At 44.5% G+C, this 26,234-nt stretch overlaps 1 protein-coding gene across 13 annotated transcripts in view; it reads right to left on the reverse strand.

The window, feature by feature from the left end:
* The window catches only part of PITPNM2 (phosphatidylinositol transfer protein membrane associated 2), a 124,624-nt gene that overhangs the window by 89,611 nt on the left and 8,779 nt on the right, over positions 1 to 26,234 (reverse strand). For 3 of the 13 annotated variants that reach the window (XM_064392081.1, XM_064392083.1, XM_064392094.1), the window contains one exon: positions 19,935 to 20,034. The exons of 2 other annotated variants lie outside the window; for them this stretch is intronic. The gene's annotated coding sequence lies outside the window, so the exon portion shown is untranslated. Of the gene's footprint in view, positions 1 to 15,862; positions 16,089 to 19,934; positions 20,035 to 23,915; positions 24,289 to 26,234 lie in introns of those variants that run through there. 8 more of the 13 variants (XM_064392082.1, XM_064392090.1, XM_064392091.1 and 5 more) reach the window with 8 other exon arrangements.

The following is a 26,234-nucleotide window of genomic DNA, read 5'->3' on the forward strand; positions in this document are numbered from 1 at the left end:
CCTCACCTCTCCAGCACCCCAGGACACCACAGTGTGCAGGCAGGGAAGGGCTCAGTCATCTGAGCTCAGGTGAATTTCCAGGGGCTGAGGAACATCCCCTGGCCCCTCAGGGGCTCTCAGGTGTCTGGTTTGGGCAAACTGTGGCATGTTCTCACAGGAAAGCCATGGCTTTCCTTTCTACCACATCCAGGCAGCTCCTGGAGGTTTTCCAGCCTGGACTTGCATCCCTGCTCCAAGGGACCCATTCTGCCTCCCACACCAGCACCTGCAGGGACCAATTTACACAAAGCTTCAACTATCTGAGGCACTTTAAAAACACAACAAAACAAAAACTCCAAAAATCCTTATCGACCAAGTGGCAAAGGCAGAAGATGCACGGCCTGGGGAGAGACTGATTGCAGAGAGGAGCTCTTCATTTTCCTGCAGCAATAAGAACCACCTATTTGTTTGAGTGATGGTGGCTTCACGAGAACACCAGTGCAGAGCCAAGCGACGACAGCTCTGACGTAAATAGAGGGAGAAAGCAAACAGAGTCAGTGCAAAGCACTGAGCAGCAATGGGACACGATGGTGGAGACGCCAGGCTGCAAGGAGAAACAACGCAGCGAGGCAGGATGACAGATGAAAAAAAAGGTTACAAAAGCAGAACAGACTAGAAAGGCATTTATAGGATAATAATCCTTGCCTGTGTTTCTAATTATATCTGTAATAGTTAATAGCTGAAAGGATTTTAGAAGGCAAATTTACTTTTTGTCCTCTGTGCCATTTTCTGGCGGCATTTGCCCCAAATGCCTGAAGATGAATGGTTGGTTTCAACATCTACTGATGTGTGTGTGTAGCTGGGGTGAAACTGCCCAGGGAACTCTGCAAGGGACAGAGGTGAACTGGTTAAATCCCCTCACTGGGGCAGGGACAAGCTGGGCAGCCCCTGTCAGTGGAAATGCAGACTAAGCAGCAGCAGTAATGCCAGGAACCTTTTGGGGAACATTTTAACAAACTACAAAATGGTCAAACAGCACCAGGCTGCGAGCTAGACACTGACACCAGATGCTCTGAATAAATAAATACACACACAGTTGTGGAAGGGCTGTGCTGGAGGCTGGTGAACTGACTGGAACGATGACAACCCAACAGAACCATGCCTGGAGAGCAGAGGAATCATCTGGTTAAATTCCTCTGGACTCTTCCAGTGTTTCTTCTGAGCTTCACATTACCTAACACATCTACAGGATTACAGCTGTGAACAAATTCATTGAAATTAGACCTCTGAAGCATGAACTGCCATAAACGACTCAAATTTGAAACAAAGAAGAAATAATAGGTATTAGGTTAAGTAGGTAAAGATACATCCATTTTAATTGTAAAACTATACAGTGTAGAGTACTCTGGAGAGGAAAAAATACTTAGTCTATCTCCTTGGGAATAGTAATACTTCAGTTTAATCTGTAGTGTTGTCACTCTACAGAGATGAGGCACACAGAGAATTTTCATGCCATGTGCCAGACTTCAAGAAGTCAACCCAAATTCCAGAACACGTCTAACAATAGTCAATCAGGACAAACATCATAACTGCAAGCACCTTCAGTTTGAAAATACACAGATATGATGACAACTGCAGCAGCACTAGCAGTGCACTCTGAGAATTAATGTTGCTATCCAAAGGGAAGGGGAATGTCTCAGCATTCGCTCTCTGCTACGTGATTCAGGAGCTTGGAACATTTGCTGACACCTGAATCTCTCTGATTACTGCCTTCCACCCAAAATTAAGGGACTTTTGGAAAAGAAACATTCTGCAGAGATGTTGTTGTAACAGTTCTGAATATTTCCAGTAATGCTTCAGATGCTGCAGTGAGAGATGTTACCCAACAGCTTTTGGAAACAAGGCGGTGATATTTACCATCATCACCCTCCCCAGCTCAGCATGCTGAAAGCACATGGAGAAGAAAACCACACAGCTTTGGAATAGTTAAGTGTTGGGATACAAGGGGCTGGGGGGTGAGTTTGGGAGGGGTTTTGTTTTTGTTTTTTTAATTACTTGTAACTGAATCAAGCCAGAAAACCATCCCAAGGGCAGAGCCCTCACAAACCACCCTGGGCAGCAAAGATAAACACACTTTGGGAAAGTTAAAGACTGGTCCAACATGTTGAGCAGACATTCTCAACATCTCTGACGTCTTCTGAGTGTCAGCTGAAGGGGCTGAATCCCAGACTGAGCAGGAACAACGTGACCCAAGCCTCCCCACAGTGCTGGACACCCTGCCTGCCCGGGAGGTTTGGTGCACCGAGGATATTCCTGCTCTTGGCAAGGGCTCTTTTAATGCTGCTTTCCAAAGCTTATGAGCAAAGTTCCTTGCTGCTCTCTAGAATCACAGAAACGTCCAGGGACAGAGCAGCCACAGCTTCTCTGGGCAACCTATCCCAAGAAACAGCCAAAAATCAGAGCCCAGACTGAGGCCAAGAGAGCCAGTTCAGAGCTGGCACGGAGTGGCTGCAGGCACCCACAGCTGCTTCCCACAGCTGCTGTGAAAACCATCAGCCCCACCGTGTTGCACCTGCAATTATTTTAAGCAATCATCTTTGGAAAAACACTAAGTAACATTCATTCCTCCTTTCTCATAACAGTACAACTTGTACTGAGCCTTCCTGTTGCTAAAGAAATATTCAATTTAAGAAAGCAGCTCACTATCAGTTTAACAAGCAAGTAAACAATGCCTTTGTGTTGTTATGCCTGTTAACCTTTGATTTAAAACCCCGTTGGTCAGTTTTGGTTTTGAAATTAACATGCTTGTATGCTGAAGGGCAACAGGGTTCACACCATTAAATTAACAGCTGCTGTAACTAATGTGCTACACAAGAGTCAAAGAACACGTACAAAGCACCAAAACCAGGTGAGTGAACATGAAACAGCCTTTTGCTGAATAACTTAAAACATTAAAAGATCATAAGCATCTGAAAACAAAGCGCTTTTTTTTTTTGCACACATTTTTGGTAGAAGAGTCAGCTCCAAACAATTTGCTTTGTGGTGGCTGTCAGGGGAGATCCAAGTGAGACTCTGGCTGTGCTAGGGAACAGATGATGTGGAAAACAGAGGCTTCCAGGGACAGACAATTTGTTGACCCCATCTGCAGGTTATAATAACACTGACTGATCTCCCACAGCAATTTTCATTAATAAGAAGTTTCCAAGACCAGTCTGTCTTTCTCCTTCTCTCACACCCCAGAGGAATATTTGCATGAGATTCCTGGAGACGAATCCTTCCCTCTCCCTCCCTATTTTTTTCCTTATCATGGGAGGATCAAGCTCAGTAATTTCTTATGCCATATGGGTAACAGAAGAAAACAATCAGCAGGTCATATAGCATCACTTCCCTGCATGAATTCCCCGTACATGATCTGCACAAAGGTTGTGGGATTTTTTTTTATTTATGTGAATCTGTGGAGCTCACTGCTATCACAGTCACTTCTGCACCATTTTAAAAAGGCAAAGGAAATAAAAGGCATAAATTCCCTTCTAAAACAAGCACCTTTTTTTTGGTGCAGAAGTCTTCAATGAAGAAATATAAAACACAATTGCAACAAGAGCTGAAATTGCTGCTTTAGACTCTAATGGCTTCATAACAGTAATTAAGGCTTCTTCCTGACTTCATAACTATGCCATAATGCATTTATCAAAAGCACATTACCACAATGGACACATTCACTCTTTCTGCAATGTTTCGACAGCTCCCTTTGGACACTATCAGTAAATAAAATCTTATGTGGGCCAATTAAAGAAAGCATAAATCCAAATTCTCCGTGGCTATCTTGTTTTGAATGCACTGCTCTGTCAAATCTTTTTAATGGGAAACGGGTAAGTGCTTTGAATCCAGGAAAAAACTTCCTCCCCAGAGCAGCTCTGGGATGCAGAGTCTTTCTTAAGAGCCACAGGAAGGAAGGAGAGCAGTGTTTCTTGGAGCTGTGTTTTTATCACAGGAGGAGGAGAGGTTTTGACAGCAGAGAGACTATTGTCAAGTACATTTGGACTCACGTCAAGTCTCTGCCTTGACAAATTGGACTGGGAGTCCTTCCACAGTCAAAGTGCACAACATGCAATGCAGAGCCATTTCTCCACTTCACTGAGGAGCAGAAGGGAATTACAGAGCTCTTTTCCCCTTGCTCCCATCCAACTGGCTCCAACGGGCTGCAGGGAGCGCGGTGCTCTGCAGGGACACATCCCCAGCTGTGAGCAGCCTCCCACCTGCCCCTGCCCCACGCAGACCCCTCTGTGGCTGAGGGAACACTAATCCCCAACACTGGAGGAGTGGCACATGTGCGAAGCTCACACTGTGTAATGAGTGCTACCCAAAGTGCAAATGCAAGTGGGTGAATATTGGCATGAACCCTGCAGAGAGAAGCTAAAATTAGGGCTTGCAATATGGAAATCTGTAATATCCTCTGCACCTGGGTAGCTCAGTGTATTCCATCCCAAATGCTTTAACTAAAGGGAGGGTAAAAGGGGCAAGATGCAAAATACACATGACCTTCCCTCACCATTTTTATCACCAAAAGAGGTTTCTGGATTAGACATCCTGCAGCAACAGCTCAAAAGATTTTACAGTGGAGATAATTAGGAACACATCACCCTTTCTTTGATCACATGAAAGATTATTTTAAACCAAACAGGAACACAGCTCCTGCAATGATCCTCAGTCTTTGCCATACACTTCTCTCTCTTATCTCTTAACTGCTACAGTGGGGAATGATTGGCAGGTGCTTTAGACAGAGGATTGTAAGTATGAGGTCAGTATTCAAGCCAGAAGTAACAAACCCCACTTCACACAACAAGGGAAGCTGAGTGCTCAGCATCCCGCACCAGTTAATCTGTGGTGTTTACTCCCTTGGTGTAGAAGGTTTTACACTGATAAATTCTGACTGCTCCTCAGCAGAGGCAGAGCTGTGGGCAGTAACCAGAGCAGGACTCTTCAGAGCACGTTTCTGCCACACCCTAATTTTAGTATCATTTGCAAAAATCACAGAATTTCTCTAGCAGCATCAGCAAGCCAGGCAAAGCAGCCAAGCAGCACACAAAGGAGCTCCTGGGTTTTTGTCTCTGGGCTGCTGGGGGTGAAAAGGGAGATTTGTCAAGAAACCTTCTGGAAACCCTGGGGGTGAAAGGAGAGGCCTGGAACTGGCTACAGTAAATGAAAAGCATAATTCAAATGCTGACATGTACTTCACAAAGCTGTTCATTCAACTACATGGGAAGAACAGCACCAACTGCAATTTAAAGTAGAAAAAAGGAGAAATGAAAAAAAAAAAAAAGCTTAGGTACAGCATTACAGAAGAGCTGTTCCCAAGGCTTCCATCCAGAAACAGACTACCAAGCTTTCATTCAATAAGGTACTGCTACAACAAAATTACCTCCTGGGCGCTAATGGTCTCTCCGTTATAAACAACCTCTTTAAATAAAGGGGAAAGAAAAAATGTCCGTTATAAAGGAATTCACAACACATTCCCTTCAATAAATCCTTCCTCCATTCAGTGCTTCCCAACAGGAGCTGCTCTACCAACTATCATCACCAGTAATTCTCTCCCACTAGGGGGAAAGTAAAATAAAAAATTCAGACTATAAAAATATCTCCTTTATCATAGAAGAAAGTTATTATGAGCCTCCATGCTGCCTGGCTGATGCCTGTGCACAGTGATGGTTCCCTCTTTCTCCAGTAATTGCTGGCAGAGGCAGAAAGGAACAAATGCTGACCGTGTGAGGTGCCTCCAGAGACTCCAGGTAATCATACTCATTTTATTTATAGTAACAAGTATTTTATTTGATTTTGTTTACACCAAGAAGAATAGGTCCAAAGGTTCCTGGCAAAAGTATCCTGTTAGGGCAGCTGGGTAAGTTGGCATCATAATGTGCCAGGTATTCCCCTTCTGAACCACCTACCCTTGGCATATGCCTGAAAAAGGGAAAAAAAATCCCCTCTATTTCCCAGAGCTCCTGACAGTTCCTACCAGCTTGGTTTGTCCTCTGCCAGCTCCATATCACTGCCAGCTCCAGATTTCTTGGCCAGTGCCCTGCTCTGGAGAAAGTCTCTCTTTGGGGCAGCCAAGGCTGAGTCAGAGCAGAGGGACCAGAGCAGGAGCCTGGGATGAGCCCTGCAGGACACTGTGCAAGAAATGCTCCTACAGGCCCCCACCCAGAGCTCCAACTGCTGCAAACACCCTTGGTTTCCAGATTTCCCCAGCCCAGCACACATGCCAGAGCCAAGTGTGGATGTGCCAGCTCTGCCCAGGGCTGCTCACATGTTCCAAGTGCAGGCAGTGGCAGAGTACACCCCAGACCTCCCAGCTGTCACCCCCTGCCAGAAGAGCCCAGCAGGTCAAGGGATGAGCCCAAGGGAAGCAGCTCTGCCAACCCACAGTCCCCTCTGCAGGGCTCTTCCACCACCGACGGAATGACAGGAGAACAAACTGCTTGGGAGAGAAGTGGTTTGGACTAAGCTGGACTGGTCAAATCTGCCTCCCCAGGCCTGGCCAAAGAGCTGCTGTGGAAGGCAAAAAGACACATTTACATTAAGCAAAGCCCAGCCACAGAAATGAGCAATTTTGTCCTCCAAATGCACAAACTTATTGCTCACAAAAGGTTTACACTGGCTGGAGGAACCTACACTAATGAAGTTTTATCACTCCCTACACCAAGTCCCCAGGGGAGTCCCAGCAAAGCTTTGCAGGCAGCCACAAAAGTCTGGGATACTGCTGCATCCCATCTGAAGGAAAAACAAATCCTGCTGGCAATCTAAACCACCAAGCAGATATTGAGGATATATTCAGCCCTGAACCAGAAAAAGGGAAAGAAAAAAAAAATCACCCACGCTTGTAAGCTGGTCACACCCTTAAGCTCTCCAGAGAAGTTTTACAGCTTGTAAAAGCCTCATGATTCATTTGGAATGAAACCACAGTCCGTGTGCAGCCACAGCAGTGTAAGTAAGCTTTCACCAGGGAAAGAGATGCCTCAGTCAACTGGACTTCGAGGGGCTACACAAGGAGCACTAATAGATGTCAGAGACCAGCTACAAACACAAATAAAAAGTGCGTGGGTATGTGCCCCATACCCACAAGGATTTATGCGGAGAAAAGCAGTTTATACAGGAGCTTTGTTTTCAGCATCACCACTCAGCTATCCATTATCAGCCCCAAAACAACAGGGCACAGGAGACTAATGAACAGCATGAGCAGGAAATACAGAGATGAGAAGCAAGATTTAGAGAACAAATAGTTCAGGCACTCTTGTATTTTACAGAAGGTCATTCACTGGGCCTTTATACTTCATTTATCAAATTAGATCTGAATTGGTGCAGTCATCCTGATTCAAGAAACCATCACACATCTTTTCCCTTCAAAAGGGGAAATAAACACCTTATCTCTCAAGCAGTTTCCATCAGAGGATCTCCGAGTCCTTCCCTGGCACTTTGCCTCACAAAACCACCCAGGCAGAGCTGCCTCCTTTACAGGCAGCCTTCAGAGGTGCAGAGAGCTCAAGTGTTTAGCCAGTAATGGCTTAGACCAGATCTCAGCTCCACATCCCCTCCCCCAAGATGCACCTGACTGAGCCAATTATCCATGTGCTGCCCTTAACCAGCGGGATTTTATAGCCTCTATTTTTCTAGTACTTTCCTTGTCATCATAAACATCCCAGTGTTTGCTCACAAGTTGTTCCATTAAAAACAAATGTGCTGCCACTCCACGGCTGTGGAATTTGCTGCAGAAAATCATCCAGAGAACAGCCCTGCCTTGCCAGCCACCTGCACCACCTCCCCCTTTAACTCTAACCCAGAGGCACGTTACAATTACATTATTCCAACTAAATAAAATTATTTTCCCCTGTTCCAAGACATAAAACAACCACATTATAATGGCCATTGCTACTGTGATTTAGTAATTTAAACAAAAAGACACACACAATGATAAGAACATAGTAAGTAGTACAGCACTTCATTACAGCTGGAACCAGTATTTATGACCCCTGAAAGCAAAGATGGTCGTGAAAATTATATGCCCAAACCCATCACTTCAAAAGTACAACTTAATCATATAATGCCCAGCCCAGAGGTTTCAAAGACACCGATGATATTTTGGTTTTTTCCAGGTGAAGAAAAGCCCTGAGAGACAATAAATCGTTTAAGGTATCGGTGGAAGCGGCTTACTTACGAAACAGGATTTGCCATGCAAAAAGTGAATCAGGAAGCATCACCCTCACACGCTGCACCCTTCCTCAGCTGCTCTGGAGTCTCTCCAGCTGCCCCCTGCCTCCCCCAGGGCAGGTCGGGGACAGGGACAGCCACCCAGGGCACTGGAATGGGCTCGTGTGCTCTCCGAGCTGAGAGGAGCAGAGATGCAGAGCAGCCACTGGAGAGCTCCTGACCAGGCTGCACAGAGAAGTTAATCTGGTAAAAATGCTTTGGACGTGGAGCCACAGCCCAAGTACAGCTCTCTGCCAAGACTGAGGACAATACATTATTAACTAAAGTTTAATTATATCCACAAACATACATTTCTAGCTGAGGCTTACAACCACCTCTCTGTAGGTTTGTTTGTTCTTCTAGTGGTCCTGTTAAGAAATGAGTTTCATGATCACCTTCATAGCCCAAAACACACATTCGTCTGGTATTAAATTTACTTCTGCTTTGTTTCCATAGGAATTTTGCTGGTTGCATATTAATTAATTTTTGTCAGAAACAGACAACACTTCACAAAGGACCCTCTAATCAGTGGCTATTAAGGGTGGGCTGCAATATGGTTTCTTTGTAACTCTGGTCAGAGTATTTTCAAAAGGCAAAACCCAGTTTTAAAAAAGAAGCTATTATCTCCCCACCAAATGAGTATGGAAATTAAGGAGCACTTAATTATTACATTTGCGATGCTCTGAATTAGGCAAGATCGATTTCCAACAAGTATCATTCCCTGTGGAAAGAAGAATCTGGCTACTTGTAATATATAGACCACGTTTTGTGGTTTTAAGAGAAATTTTGCAGGAAGAATGAGTCAGCAGCAGACAAGCAGCCAGGTCTCTACAGCCAACAACCACGACATGTGCTTCAGTGGGGAAAGCCTCACACCTCAAAGACCCAAGTATAAGGCAGCCCCACTGAAAGGCTGCCCACTCTTCCCAGTAACCTGATGGCCAAAGAAGCCATGCAAGTAGCTCTGAAGACTTTACCTCCTCCTTTTCTCTTTCATGTACATCAACCATATGCTCAAGCAAAAAGCACAGGCTCCATTCCAGAGGAAAAGCCAAAATTCAATTAATGACACCAGTCTTTAAAAGCCAGCTGAGACTGCAGAAATGGCTCATTCAGGAAATTTTTCTTTCTGAAAGCTTCCATGAACTGTAATAATGCAACTATTGCAGGCATTTATTTATTAATACAGAAAGATTTATTTATGAGAGATCTACAATCAGCTTAATCTCTGAAAGCTTGATGCAGTTTAGCCCCTGGCCAGAGTTACTCCTCTGCTTTGACATCAGAAGCAGAATCCCACAGCTCAGGGGTGACTGGGAATAGCCCAGGGAACACCTCAGCAACAGCAGCAGGCACCCTGCACTCCCCCAAGCTGCACTTTGATGCCAGGCATTGATAAGGAAAAGAGGCACATTCCACAGGCCAGGAAAGCTGGTGAGTGGAACAGTCAGGGTGTGTGTGATGGCACGGGTGAAAGGAGATGGAGAATTGACACTTCCCTTTAAATCAGCATGGCTGGGAGGAATATGAAAGGTTGGTAGTGTGAGTTACCAGATCCTGCTCTGGTGCAAAGGAAGGCCAATGTCAGATGGCCACAGCACAGACAATGCAGCAGCAGCACATCTGTGTCTCTGCTGGGCAGAATATCCACCTGAGCTACCAACAACACGAGTTTGGCAGCACTGGAGCCACTTGATTTCAGGCAACTGTGATATTAAATTAATATATTTATTTGCAGTAGAGGCTTATATGGGAATGGCACAGAGGGTATTTAGATTCATAAGAGGCAGCTGTGAAGACAGCACTAAGATGTGGGAAGCTGTCCAATGGTTTTGCTACTTTGTCCCATCATGATTTCAAAGTCTGAGTAGTCAATAAAAGTGCATTTCAGGTCTTCAAGGAAGCAGATCCACACAGTGCTTGGACTCTCTCTGCTACAAGAGACAATTCAAATAAGTGTTGCCCTGTTCCCAAGTATCAGGATTCTGGTTCCTCTTCTGCTTCTCCTTTATCACCAGTGAACAGCCATGGTGATAACAAGAGGACTGAGTACAGCTGTCTAGAGAGATGGCAGGTACTGCCCTGAACATCCCACAGAATTAAACACAAGCTTTGCCAAGAGCACAGAGCCAGAACAGAAATAAGAACAAGTACAACTTTTCTACCAACAGGAGCTCAGGATGACAAAACTGCTTCCTGCTGCCCCATCTCCTAGACTTCCTGCCACCCTGTCCAGGGAATATGCCTTTTCCCTGATCATGACCTGCAGAACACAGGCATCCACTCAGACATGAGCATTACTTGTGTACCCACCATGGCCTTGAGAAGGGACACCCTCTGTGCCCTCCTGTCTGCCTCCTCATGACAAAATCACTGGTACTGAGCCAAAGCTGAGCATCCGTGCCCTGAGAGCACAGGGAAGGAGAGAACTGCTCATCCCTGCCTCTGAAACAACACAGATGATGTTTTGCTTATTAAGCACACACAGAAAGAAGAATTTGAGCTGTTAACATTTGTCATTGCTGTATCTCCCACTGAAGCCCGGGGAACACAGCCAGGTGCTCAAAGCAATGGGCACCACAGGCCACAAGGGTGCTGTGAAACTAAAGACAAAGGGCTCCAGAGCTTTGTTTCACATGCAGAGAAAGCTCCCAGAAGGAAGAAGAAATAGTATTTTGAAGTCCACCTGAAAGAAAGGCATCAGACAGCGGCCCAGGAGACAGCCAGCTGTTGATGTCACAAGACTTGTACTACCTCTGCCACATGTTCTTAGCCAGGAGTCTCACCCTGAGGCAGGAGTGCTCTTGGGTACCCACCCCACTGTCCACACAGCTGCCCCTCTGCTGAACATATCCTCAGCTCCACAAACCACAGGGACACCTCTGGCTGTTGCCAAGGCCACAAAAGGGGCATGAGGACTCATGCCATCCTGGAGAACTGAGGAGCTGCTGGGCAGGACCCTTCAGGGTGCAGGGGAGCCCCTGAACCACTCGGCCAGGAGCATCTCTGCCCACATCCTCCCTTTCCATTTCACAAGTGGTTCCTCACTGGCACAGCTGCTGATTAAAGCCTGCATTGACATCTGAAGACTCAAAGGCAAATTAAAATAACCCTACACTTCTTAATCCAATTCATGCTTTTTTAATGACTAGAGCTCCTATCATGTGGAAAGCATCTCTTGCAGGAAACTGCTTTGACCACTGCTGTTCATAAAAGTAAAAAGACTTGCTAATGCTCTCCAAACTTCCCACAGAAGTATTTATATCAGAACCCCTCCATTTTTTTCCCCAACAATAATCTAATTCATGTGACTCTTATCTTAAGTATGAAACAGCACATTAAATCCAGGATCACAGCTCATTTAGATAAACGGAATTGGGCACATCCAGCGAGTCATTCCTGCTGTGACATTTCTACTATTGACAGAGTTATTTCCAGGCCCAGCGTGGGCAGGGAACGGGGAGGACTCTCACCCTTCAGCACAGTCACTGCCCCTCGCTGAGAGTGCACAGAAGAGCCAGATTTTCTCAAGGGACTCTACCTGGGTCTAGTCACATGTTAATAAACATTCTGGCAGCATTTCCCAGAAATAACCTTCAACTGTTACCTAGAAACATAATCCATCAAAATAAACCTCAAAATAGTAAGAAACGAAGAGAACTTTTAGTGGTAGGCTGCATTCTAGCTATATATACAAAAGAATTAGTGGACAATGTAGAGTCATTGATCAAGGGGATAGCTCAAATTAATTTCAATGTTATTTTCTTTGTTCTTTTATAAACACAAACAGTGTTTTTAAAAAGTTTCCTTTACCTCACTTTTTCCTACCCTCTGTGAGCTCTTAGGAATAGAGCTGAACCTCATGAGCCTCTACAGGACTTGAGAGTACCCAGTGGAACCAAAGCACTTAGCAGGTGATGAGCTGAAGTGAGTCTAGAGCTTAACAGCTAAATCATGCAGAATAGATTAAAATTTCCCATCAAATAAATTGAAAGTTCTGCTTCAGCACTGAACAGTTCCCCTTCACCCTACAGCTCCATCCCCACACTCCTTTTTAATCTGAATAAATACAGATGGTATTTGCCTCCCCCTGTTTTTCTTTCCATTTTTTTAATAAACTGCTGGGCTGATGCAGGAACCACAGTCAAAGGATTTTCTTTAGGTACTCAGAGCACTCCTGATCTGCATATTGATTTCAGCTCGTAACTCCTCACAAACAAATCAGGTACGTGGGTCTGTCAGTGCATGGGCTGGTGAACCCTCCTCTCCCCTCACAGCCCCTGCACGGGGATTAACACACACAACACGCTGCCTCAGTAGGAACTGGAACTTCCTGGAGTTTCCACTGGAGGCTGTGAAGCTGAGAGACCATCACAAGTGGCTGGGGCTCAGCCAGGTTATCTCCCTGATAACCTCTACAGCTGGGGACGTGTGTGCAGCGTGACATCCACGCGCTGACGGTCCAGAGGAACCCGACTTGGCTGTAGCTCAGCATTTCCCAGCACTGCCCCAGTGCCACGGAGAGGGAGCCCGTGGTTCACAGGGATGCCCGTGCTCTGTCTGACTGCATCCATAACAACGAGCTGCTGCCCATTTACAGCTCCCCTCCTTCCTGAAAAATTGTATTTTCAACCAGATGACATGCTTCTGATTATTAAGAAAGATCTCTGTATACCCTAGAAATTAATCATTTCTCTACTCTGCTAAAACTGATGACAATGTAGTCTTGGCTCTGGAAAATTAACTGCTATAGGTCAGTCACAAAGATATGCAATTTAAAATTTCCATACATTCTTTTAGTCAGGTAGAATCCTCTCTTCAACCCTTCTCTGTAATCATCAAGGTTTTATTGGAACTGGCAGAAATATTCAATCCATTATGCTCATCAGTCTGGTTAGAGAGAGATGGTGGGGGTTCACTTTCAAGTCCCTGGGCAGGTTCTTTTCACACCAATCAAATTTTGCTTTTAACCTCAGTAAAAGCAGGGTTAGATCCTAAAAAGGTCCACCCACAATGACACAGGGGAGCTTGAAATTGATTAAGACAATACAAGGAAAGAGAACTTCAAAGCAAGACAGATAATCAGACAAGGGTGTATTGTATGCAAAAAAAAAAAAAAGCTAATAATCTTTATCTGCATTACAACAAATATCTTTTACTTCCAAAAGTCCCCAAGGCTTCAGAGTTTTCAGTTACCTTTTCCCTGTTTCTCTAGGATTAATACTCTTCCTTAGCAGTCTGCTGCCAGCTGCTGCATGGCCTCTCTGGATATCATGAATTAAATTCTTGGGTTTTCTGACTTTTTCCACCATTAGAGGGACATTTATCAGGTTAAGCCCAGATTTCTTTCAATGTCTTACCAGCAGAGTTTTGGATGACTAATCAAAGAACTGAATATATTTTAAAGATTTGATTCTCCCTTCACTATTTATACTAGTCAATGTCACTTTGACACTATTCTGGCTTTTCACTGCAAGAAACTTTCCAACTCAAATTCCCGTAAAACGAACATGCTCTCATAAGCAGACAAGTGCCATTTGCTCCATCTTGCCCTCCCCCAAGTTAGCTTCAGCTGTCACCAAAAACACAGTAAGCATTTTCCTCCTTGGGAACTATGTGTTCTTGCAGTTATATCCAATGGACCAGAAGAGTCTGGCATCAGAAAAAGAACTATCTGATTTCTTGGACTCACTGCAAGACAACCTGGCTTGGCCAGGCACAGTTACAACCACCAAGGATTCAGTTAAATTAAAGATACCCTGGGCAATGGATACTGGCTGTACAAAAAGTGATCAGGCATTCACCCACCTCAGATACAGCTTTGGGACTCTTGATTGCTCTCTAAAGGGTGTTTCTTCCTGCAGTTATAAATAACAGTGAGTAAAACACTCACTTTGTACGCTAGTGTGAAGATTTTCGGAGTCACCATCTATGAACTGCCACCACTATTTTAGTAAACAAAGTAGTCAACAGCTCTTGAGAACCTTTCACATTTTCACCTTTCTGATTTCAGTGTGTTCAGATCTGAAAGCACATTTTTCAGCTTAATTCAGACTCAGCACTCAAGGTCGTATCTGCTATTCTCGCCATGATCCATGTTGCCTTTTTTGATCTACATTACCTAGAATTTCTATTTCTATTCCCAGTTCTAAGGGGGAAAATACGCCCTGAAAAAGCAGCTGCACCTTAGACCTACCCTGAGATACTGAACCTTGCAGTGCTCCTTTATGCCAGGAACTGCCACACTCAGATGGCTCATCCTTGTGTGGCACTGACCCAGACGTCACAGAGGATGTGAGGAAAAAGTACAAAAATGCAAAACACACTTAAACCATCTTCCCAAAAACCTGCTAAGGGCAACAGTTTTTCACAGATAACTCTACATTTCCATTTTCTGCCTCACCATGTGCCAAGCCCAGTCCTCAGGCACAGACAGCTTCCAAGCAAGTGAGGTTTCCACCCAGACCTGCCTCTGCCCTAAGTGCCCTTCTCTCTCTTCATTAATTGCCTTTTTCCATCACACTATCATGACATGATAAAAGCATATCTGGAACACATCTGCAGCCTCCTGTCCCCTCCAGGAAGGGCCCAGCATCTCACTGGAACGGCATCAAGGGGAATGGTATCGAATGTCAGGGTGAGTTGCATCCCATCTGCTCTGTGCTGTGCTCAGGACAACCTTCTCCACAGAGTTTTTCCAGGAGAGGTTGTTCATCAGGTCTTATTTTTAAAGAATCTGGGCCAAGTCATCCCTGCTGTAGCTTTAATGACGTCAATGAGCTACAGCAGGGGTGAAATTGGGCCATTATTTTTTATGTCCATATGTCCTGTGCCTATTAAAGAAAAAAAAAAATGGGAAAAGAAGATCAAGGAAGAAAAGTTATTGAATCAAAAGACTACCCGGTGCAGAGATTAACATCTAGATGTGGAATGTTCCTCTTTTGTTCCTGCTGTACATTATAAATATAACAGTTTATGGAAAAAGAAATACTTCTGTAGTGTCAAGGTACAATGTGAGTTCTGCAGTGACAAATGATATTCACATTTTGTATCCTGTTTTGATAAAAAAGCCAACAGAAAAATCATTACCAGGAAAAGGTCTCTTCAGAACTGCACTAAAGTGAGCGACACAGTTTCCAGTAAGTGTTAGTGTCTCCTCTCTAAGCCAACACTCATCACACCCAGGGTATCACCACCAAGCCCAGTGGACCTTGTCCTGAGCTCATTTCTTACTCAATCCAAAACACGATTATACAAATACCAAAAGAGGAAAACACAACAAGGTTAAGGCTAAACAGTGTTTTCTGTGCATGTGCACAGCCTCAAACACCAACAGGGACACAGCTGAGGAGGCCAAGCCTGCAGGTGTGGGACACCAGCTGTGAACAGCAGCACGATTCTGTGGGCATTTTCAGAAGGCTGAACTGCACCACTGAGGTTGATAAAATGTGCAAACAGGTTTCCCACCCCCACACCCCAGTCCATGGGTACTGCCCAGGCTGCAAACGCGACTCCAGCTCACCCGACCACAGCCAGTGAGACCTACAACCACAATTTCTCAGCTCCACACTTAAAGCCCACTTAACTGACATTTAAGAGTATGAGTAACCATATTCAGAGGGACACGGGTAGAATTACTCACCCACATGCCTATAGAGAGTCAGGCTGATGCACCTTTTAAGGCAGAGAGCAACTGCCCAGCAACAGCCCCAGATCACAGGAGCTGGTGTTCAGGGCCTCTGCTTTGTAGATAACTTTTATTTCAAAGTTTTATAGAAGATTCCTCTGAAATCTTTGACCCTAATTATCCAAGTCACTGCTTCAGTCAAAGACGAAGTCCTCTCTGCAAAGGCTTTTTTCTCAATTGCTTCCCTTTTGCATTAATGAGCTCTTTTTCCCACAATAAGCTACGAGAGTTTGAGGTTTTGTTTTTGTTTTTATTTTTATTCCTCTCCTCCCTCCTCCTCTCCCATTCCAGCTCTGGAATCAAAATAACTTGAGATGGAAAACGTGTGACCTCCCAAGCCTTTATTTACAGTATCACAAACCACAAGGGAAGGTTCTGTCCAAGTTTTCCAGCTGGAATGGGAACAGCAGGGAAAAAACGTGCCCTCATTTCTGCAGCTGTGATATTTAACACATCACAGGGGAGAAGGGTGGGAAGGAGGCAGGAGAATTAGAAGCCAGTAATGATGCCATGGAAATACCGCATGAAGCATCTCAGCCACACAGGCAGGTTCACATGATGACATCTTTTCTCCTCAGAAATAAACAGAGCTTTGTACATGCAAATGGAACTGCAGAACCAGTCTGATTCAATGGCGTTACTTCTTCACTTCTACATTAAACCAGACTGTAAAATACAGAAACTTTTTGGACTCCACCTGAGTATGTATCAGTGTTGTAATGATCTCTCTTCATCCTCCAAAATTATAACAAAGACTTTGTCAAAAAATAGAAGCCTAGCAGCAACAGAATCTTCCTCAGATATTTAAACAGCACAGAAAAACAAACACAAATGAAGGAGGTTTAGATCTATAGAAAGTTACTTGCAGCAGGAAACTGTCAGTTAGTTTGTGGTTACAACCACAGCAGCATCACAGCCCTTTCTTCTCAGTTAAAGACGTATGTCCAAACACTTCCTCGTGTCTTGTGTTTCTATTGTAAAAGGAAGAAAACCACCAGAAGAAAAACTCACCCCTGTTTCCATGAGAAATTTCATAGTGCTAGATTATACAGAAGACTCTGTAGATCCCTTCTTTTTGGAAAGGGCTCCTTCTGTACCTTTCCAAAAGTGTCCTGGCAGGTCTAAATGGGTTTACCTGTAACTCTCTCCCACCTTGACAAGATCCCATTCTCCTTTCCTCACCTCTCAGCAGCTCCCCCTTCTCCCTGCCTGGCACAGTAGCAAGTCAACCTTTACACACTGAGACAGGGAAATGTCACAAGTGTGCTGCTCCATTATGCTGCCAAACAGGGCTCCTCTCCTTGCTGGAGTGTTATCCCCTTGATCTAACTCTTTACAGTGAGTTTTTCAATCCAGCTGATGAAGGATCCAACATGAAGACAGATTTCTCTGCATTTAGTTGGTTTCCACAAACTCAGCCCTTGTAAGGGGGTCAATTCTCATGTCATGGGTCCCACATTAAGTCCCCAGGTAAGTTACAAGGTGCAGAAAAAGTAAGGTTCAGGCCCAATTTGTGTCCACATAGGACATAAGGCTCTGGAAGGAGAAAAGCTGGTCCCATCACACAGCCAGGGGTGACACAGGGAAAATCACAGCCCAGCATGACACAGGCACAGGGACAGGTGCTCAGGCAAGGCAGGGAGTGCTGGAAGGACGTTAGAAGGAGACAACTGCAAACCAAAGCTGTGCTTCCTTTTGACAGGACACAACACATTCCTTCAGTGGTGTTACAAAACTGCTTAGAGGGGACATCAATTCCCCAGGGCACAAGTCCCCTGTCCCCAGCCTGCCTCACATTTTATAAGGCACCCTTGGATTCATTCCCCTCTTATTATCCTCCTGCCTAATGTCAGCCTCTGCCTCTCCTTAAGACAGAAAACACTCATCCCTCCCATCCAGGCCCCTGCAGCTGCAGGAGCAGTGGAAGCACGAAAAGGCAGCACAGTGCCCAGGACAGCTGGAAGTGAGGATGCTGAGGGACAGAGCAGCAGGTCCCTCCCCATCCTGTATCAACACCCCCCATCTCCTGATCACCCTGCATTCCCCCTCTGGCTCCCTGCCAGGTCCCACAGCTCCCAACATCCCTGGCACACACAGCTCACGTCTGCACACGCGTCCCTGGGGCTCTGCTCACAGCAGGGATTGAGGACACTCTCCTAGATTTTGAAATAGTTCTATGCAAAATACTCCCAAGGATGACTTGCAGAGGAGCTTTCTCCCAGAATTTTTATTCTGTCCAGCAGTCTGGATTGAAAGCCTTCAGGTCTGGAAACACAAAGGGCTGCACAGCGATGCTGGCAGAACAGAGGGGGAAATTACCTGGTGCCTACAGCATTTTCCTGGACATGGTGGTTCAGCTTTTTGTCTCCATGAGCACTGCATTCCCTGACAAGGTTTAAAACCCATTTCTCTCCCTACATTCTCTACCTGCCAGCTCACAGACGTTACTCCTCTCTGGTGACGCAAGAGCAAGGATTCATTTTCCTGTGAACACCATTCTGGAGGCAATTTCCCCTCACCTACCCAGAGAATTAATGACCACTTGGGCACCTCATGAGCCCTGTAAAATCCTTCAGGAAAGCAAAATGAATGGAGCCTCAGCCTTGGGGCAAAGCAAACCCTAAGCTCTGCCAAGGATTGCATTTCTTCTCTGCTGTTACGGCTAATTCAGAGAAAAATGCTCCCTCTACAACAGCCTGTGGGGGAGTGTGTGACCTAAAACAGGAGGCAAAGCTCTCGGGATACAGATGTTCCCCCTCAGCACAGCAGCACAAACTCACATGGCAATTAATGCCTCTCTGGGCATAAACTCCTCTGTTCAAGCTGCTGCTGGCAGCTTTTGATCCCAGAGAGACCTGGCCACAGCTCCTTTGGAACTGCAGTGGGCAGGCAGGAGCTGCTGGGCACTCTCACAGGGAAATCAGGTATTGCACAGAGGGACAAGACAGCACTGGAGCAGCCTGGCACTGGGCTCTGCTAATCCCAAAGAGAGGCTTCAGGAAGGAAATCAACGTGGGGAATGGCAATGAATTCACTGGGAGCCAATTTCCTGACAGGAGACAATTAAGGTATTCAAATCACCCCTAGTTTTCCACAATCTCTGATAAAGATATTGCATGTTCTTGCAGAGCTGGTGTCACTGCAGTCTCAGTGTAACTGCTGTGACCCTGAGGTATAAACTAAAGGCTGACACCCTGTCTACCAAAACCTCCAGCCACTAATTTTGTAGTGAGAGTTCACACTATGAGATACATTCCTAGAATTCACACATGAGGTTTGGATGGAGCTGGACACACACAGTGAACCCCCAAAAAACACTGCAAAGGTTCCAGCATAAGGGAGTAACAGGTCCACACATTCAGAAAAAACACAATCTCTTCACTTTTCCTTGTTAAAAGCCACCACGGGTAACTGCTTCCTCTTCCACACTGTTTATTGGGAAGTTCTGCATCTCAATCCCATTGGCAATGTAAAACAAATTTAAAGTTCAGAGGACAAAGAAAGGCAGAAACTACAATTTGATGGTAGTAAATGAGGCTGTACTACTGTTTATTTCATACAAATAAAATCAACAAGGTTAAGATTTTTTTTGAGGAAAAACACACCCAAGATTTAAATTTAGAACTATATTAATTGCACATCCTGTGCAGACATTCTCCCTTTTAATCTATTTATTTGAAATATTTTAAGGAGAAAACAATGCTGACTAAACAGAAAAAGGCAAGGAGTGTGAGCTTTCTTTCAAAAGAAGTTTATTACCAATGCACACATCTATGCAATTTAAGCCAACCGTGTCCTGTGACTGCCAAGGCCTTCTCAGAGCTCCTGCAGCCATTCTCCAGCCTCCATTTCACCATGTTTTCCCCAAGCATTTATTCAAGTGGAACCCAAGCTAAGGTTAATCTCCTCTCACCAACAGCAAGTTAGTATCACTCAGATAAATTACCATTCTCCCTAGTAACATCTAAATGTTTTTTCTAACCCAGAAGAAAAAGAACAGCCATTCAGCTGAAATGTCAGAGCCTACCTTCTGCAAAAAATCTTTCTAGATGCTTCTGAATGCAGGAGGGAGCAAAAACAGCATTGCTGAAAAAGGATGTCACTGTTGGTCCACATGTGTCAACATCCTAGAAAAAGACAGAACACAGTAGCTGAACTGCCATGCCCATGGGAAATCAAGAGCAAGAATAAAGCTGCATTATTTTTCCAGTTACACCATGCTAATGGCTCCTATGCAAACAACATAAAGCTACAACATTTTATAATTGCACATCAGAGTTTCTCTGCAGACATCCCTCCGGTATGTCAGAAATTCAATACGTGATAGTAGGCGGCAATGAGCACCTCAGGGATTTAAAGTGTGTTCCAAACCATGAGTCATCGTCATCTCTAACTCATGGAAATTAAGGAGCAAAAAAAAGAGAGAAGAAAAAACACACACGTTGCACTGACCAGTCTCACGTGCTCCCTGTGTACAACACTTCTCCTCAAAGCATCTCCCTTCTGAGCTTGGAGCTCACTGATTCCCACAAAGGAGACAGACAGACAAACCCAGCACATCAGATTCTCCCAGGGAGCCCCCAGAGCCGGGCAGGATCCCACGTTTGAGGGTGGAAGCAGAGCTGGAACTGCCCTTGTAATCCCCACAAATCCCTCCACAACTGGAGGAGCAAGGAGCCAGCAGCTCCCACAGGGAACAAAGGCAGGGCTGGTGAACCAGCAGCACCCAGGAGGGCAAACCCAGGTGGGGAAAGCCCAGGCACCCCATTTACACTCGTGCTTCAGCCACCTGCTCTCCCCCCAGGCTGAGTTTTGGCAGGAGGGCTGAGGGCAGAAGGAACCTGTAACCAGTAACTGCTTTGCTTGACATTCCAGGCAGCCCCACTGCCTTTCTTAAAGATTCCTTTGAGCAGTCTCATCTTTACCTCCAGCCACTGCAAACTGGTTTTAATGCTGGGCTTTTTTAAAATACAGTTTTAATGCTGCTTTTAAAGCAGCTGGGTTGCACTTTAGGGCACACACATGTGCTCTCCACTCCCCTCTCTACTGATGGTCTCCCCAAGTATATCCAGGTTCCTTTAGGTCTTCTTTAATGTCTTTTTTTCCTCTGTCCTCCAAGCAGCAGCCAGAGCAGAGCCAGGGCTCTCACAGCACTGGCCTAACAGGGTGATGGAGTGGGGAACGTTGTTGTTCCCACATGCTCACATTAAAATTGTTTCTATCTCACTGAAGTCCCCATTATCCCTTTCCCCTTCAGGTCCCAAAGGGCACAGCTGTCCTTCCCCGTTCTCCCTCCCAGCAGCAGGGGCTGTGCTGTGCACAGGAACATGCAAATCTGGGTGCACAACCACGCAAATAAAAGCACATCTCCTTGACTGGGACTTGGATCCAAGCCTCAACACCAGCACCTGCTACCAAAGTGTTACACAAAAAATAAATAAAACATCAATACACTCTGTTTCCTTCCCTACAGAAACTGAAATGTTTGGAAAAACCATCAATACCTTTAGCTGCAAACACTGCTTCAGTTAACATAAATTTATGTCTTGCCAACAGCTTAAAAAAACCCCAGTAACTGAGCTTCACTCTTGTAACTTCTTGCACGGCAATTTAAAAAATATAATAGTGCTTGCACAGGTCAGATTCATCCTGGAGGAAGAGCAAACGCGAGTAACGTTTCAGGACCATTAATCTCAGAAATCTCACCAGGAGCAAGCAGCCAGACAGCTTAAAAATATATTTAGTCCACAAATGCTTATTAACGTCATTTGCTGATTCACAGCTGAGCCAGGCACATAGAGCCCAAATGGCATTTCTGCTTTCCCAGGATGGGTGGTGATAATAATAATAATAATAATAATAATAATAATAATAATAATAATAATGTTGTTGAAAGTGTTGGACATCAAGTTGCTTAACCTATCTCAAAACCTTCCATGATGCACCTTTTAGATTGAATCTGTCAGAACTGGAAACCACAGGTCCAGTCTGTGGCTCTGTGGTTTAGGATCTGATCAGAATTTATCTGAAACTGAATCTTAAGTTTTCTTTTCTTTCACTGACTATTGATCTTGCTGCCAACATTAATACAGTCAAGACCAGAAGATAAATAAAATTAATTCTTCAGGCTCACAACAAAATAAACACTGAAAATCACCACTACTTCTAAAATTATATCCTCTTTATAACTGAGGAAAAAATATTCACTTATTTGATACCTGTGCCAGTATTTTGTATATGCACTTTGGGGCAGAATTAACCCACTAAATTCTTAATGAATGCTTTAAGTAAAAACTCTTTTCATAAAAGGAAATGTAAAGTGTTTCTTCCCCTACTGGTACATACAATACAATGATGCAAAGCCCAAAGGACTTTCTCTCTAAAGCAACTATTCAAATCTGTATGATGGAAATATATTTAAATACAACATTTTAATCTTGCTGTGCCTTTGAATTTTAAATGCCTTTTTATGAAAGCAAGTATTTCATTAGTCCTTTTAGCCATTCTACCATTATAATTTGCAAGTAAACGAGAATCCTCATATTCCCTTTCTCTTTTGAAAGGATTCATTATAGCTATGTAGTTTTTAACTCAATACACATCCAGTCTGATTGAGCCTTACCAATGTTTACAGGTTATACAATAATTCATTCCTCAAACACATTGGGATTTGTCCCTATCCATTCTTTCCCCATTTTCCCCAAGCCAGACAAGTCTCTCTAGGTGCTGGATATGCCAGACACCATCCTCCCAAAAGAACCATCCACCACAACCCACACTTCGGTAAATAAATTGTAAAAAACTGAGTCAGAGCAGGGCCCTGCTCTCTCTGTCTGGCTTTGCTGAGCAGGGAACAGTTCTCAGGATTAGCAGGACACAGGGCTTCAAAGGGTTTCAGAGTCTGGGTGAGGCCAATCTCAAAGCCCCCCAGGGTGGGTACCTGCAAACCTGGAAGGGCAGCCACAAAGCCTCCTCTAGGTAAGAAAAATCAACCTTCCCACCTCCATTATTCTTTTTTGTTCTGGGGTTGGGTTTTTTCCCTGTGTTGTACATTAGGGAAGGATGTCAAAAGTTCCTTTTTCAGTGACAGTAAGTCTGCAGCAATTGTTCCAAACAGAAAAACTGATTTCTCTGCACACTTGTTAATGGTACTGCAATCAAAAGTGATTAAAAGCAAAAACATTTCTGTACAAGAAAAACTGAAAGTATTGCCTCTGGGAAAAGAGAAACACTGGCCTTTTCTCTGCAGCAAACACTAAAAGTAATAGATAATTAATGTAGCCTAGGACATTATGACATTTATGAAACTTGTTTTCTGGAATAATCATAAACAATTCACCTTGACTGTATTCCCAAGTCATCACTTTTTAAAGTCACTGCAGTTTGCAGAGGCCTCGCTGATGCTATTCTTAATTTACTTATTTTTAGGTGAGAGAACAGATTACCAAGGCAAAATTTAAACTTAAAAATTGTCAGATTTTCATCCTCTTCTATAATCATTAACCCTGTCTGCATTTCAGAAAGATTCTGTGCTAAATGGAAATCAATTACACAGTTTAAACTGCTTCTGCTTTAAAATTAAACTTCTGAAGTGTGGGAGGATTCAGCATTGTTAAACAAGGGGCACATTTGTCCAAACCACCAGGAAAAAGCAATGCAACAAAAACACAGAAATGTGAGTTAATGCAAGAGCTCCCAAAAGGCTGCAACAACATTTTTATTATGGGTGATTTGCAAAAAGGAACATTACAAACTCCCTCCCTTCCTCGAAAGGCTTTCAGGGAAGCATGTGGGCACTGGAGCAGCCCAGAACCGAATCAAAGACCACCTCTGGTTCTGGAGCAGCACAACAGCTCAGCAGCACCCGAGGCACAGGAAAACAGACCACAGCTATTAATAGACAGATTCACATGTAAATATCTTTTGCAAAGAGGCAGAGGTGCCACACAGCTCGTTTTTAGCACCAATGCTGAGAGCACCACATTGCACTAACAGAACTGGCATTTACCTTTCCATGGAGGATGATTAATTCATTATAAGATGCTTTCTGCTGGCTTCTGAAGGCTTCTCTGCTGAACTGATGTGCTGCACTTCACCTTCCAGTCCTTCCAGGAGGCACCATCGCTGCCACCGCTAAACCACGTTATACTGGTGGGACGGGCAGAGCTCCCTCCTCACCATCACCTGGACAAACACACGTGGTGACAACCCCAAACCTCAACTCACCGGCCTCGAGGACCAGAGCCCTGCCAAGCACAGGCAATAAAAAAGCTTCTGCAAAGTCAGAGGCACTGACAGCACCGTCTTGCAGGGAGAAATGAACCAGCACAAGTGCTCCTCACGATCACCACAGCTGGTCTAGCTCAGCCTCCTGCTCCTGCCCAATCTGCATCAATAAATTCTGAGCGCTACCGAGTGTCAGCTGTGGTCAAACACCACATGCCCATGGTTTGGGAGCACCAGTTTCAGACCACAGAGAGTCTCCAGAGCCCTTTATCCTCAGAAAAGGTGGTTCCTGTTCTCCCTCCAGCCACCCTAAAGCACTAAGGGGATACAAGTGAGCAACTAAAAATCAGCAAACCACAGGGAAATAAATTCAAAATCCTGAAGAACTCTAATTGGAGGAAGAGGCTCCAGGACGTGCCAGGAAATTAATCAACATGCAAGAGAAATGCAGCAGTTAACTGGAAAATACGAGCAGCTTGGAAAGGCACTGAGACCATATTTCCCTCTCTGATGTTTGTAGCATCTGGACCTTCCAAGTGCCCTGGGGTTACGTTCCCAAAGGAGCACAAGGTCCTGGCTGCACTGTAAGCGGCCAGGCCCAAGGGAAAGGGAGGGAAAACAAACAGCAAAATGCTTCCAGAAGCTGCCTGGGCTCTGGACCCTGCTGTAGCTATAATGAGCTTTTCATTTGCCAAGAGCCCTCTCCCTCCTTCCTCAGAAGTCATTAATCCTTTCCTAAAAGTCTTTATTCCCTTATATGAAATGGGAAATGTTACAAACCATTGCTCTGATCAAGTGCAAGAAAAAGATATTTCAAAAATCTCAAACCCTACATTCTATATGCACCCTTATAAGATTTTTAGGAACCTCACACCAGTCTCTGTAAAACAGGAAGAGTCACATTTAATATCACACAAAGGTGGCAACCTGCTCCCCACACACATCACCCTCCCAAACCTCCCTCCTGCCCCCAGGCTGGGATCCCAGGAACCAGCAGCCCCTGCTGGGATTGCTTTGGGGTGGGCAGATCTTAAAAAGCAGCTTTCAAAAGAGTCCATTTAGTGTCAAGCTTCAGACTCGCCTCTGAGAGCAGTAAAACCGATGGGATTTCTTTTTTTTTAAGGAGAAGGAAGAAAAAAAAGAAAAAGAAAAAGCCTCTGGATGGGTTCAGCACCTGTCTATGCCAAAGGCACTTCATGTTTTATTCATGAGAATGCCATCACCCCGTGAAGGTTTCTAAGTGACTCAGCCAGACTCTACTCAGGGTCTTTACAACCAGCTTTCACGAGGATCTTTTTGAAAAAAATTATTTTAATTCAGCTGCTTGATTGATATTATTTTCCAGTCATTTCTAGCCAGGTATATTTCAAGCAGAGAACTCTATGTCAGCTTCCACCTTGCCCCATCCCATATAACTGTAGCAATTAGCACAGAAAAATTAGTCAATTATGCAGTATTTCACCTTAAATAAAGCAGCTCAAGAAATAAAACACCATTTAATTGGTAGCTGACAGCCAGAGAGGAACACAGTGGCTCAGCAACGTGCTTAAAGAGCGTCTGAAATCCATTCCTAGCCCTTGATGGAAGCCTGTCCTTGTCAATGAAATCCACAATCCATAATAATGCTCAGTATTGTGCTTTCATCCTCTGTTTTATCAGAGCTCATCTGCTGATCAATGAGGAGTCCCACAGAATAACACTCTGAATTTCAGTGTCAACACAGCAGTACTGTGGTAATGATCGAAAATATTTACATATTGCCTCATTGATCGTGGGGTGTTCTCTTCCAACCATCTGGCTACTGGGCACTCATCTTTTTTATTATTTTATTTTATTTTTTAGGTCTTTACAACTATTTCAAGCAGGTTATCTTGACAGTTAACTTCCAGCATTCCACCTGAATCAGGTTTTCCTGTTATTTTTAACCCAGAACATCAGCAATACCATTCATCAATTTCATCCCACTTCAGTGAACGCAAAAATAATTTTCCAAACAAGGACAAACCCCCCAAAACCGCAGCAAACACCTGCTCTGTGATGTGCCAATTCAGCTACAAGGTCTCATTTTTAATGTGACTCAAGGGTGTCACCATCTCAACAA

This window comes from Passer domesticus, chromosome 17, assembly GCF_036417665.1.
Source record: "Passer domesticus isolate bPasDom1 chromosome 17, bPasDom1.hap1, whole genome shotgun sequence".
In the NCBI taxonomy this organism is placed as follows: domain Eukaryota; kingdom Metazoa; phylum Chordata; class Aves; order Passeriformes; family Passeridae; genus Passer; species Passer domesticus.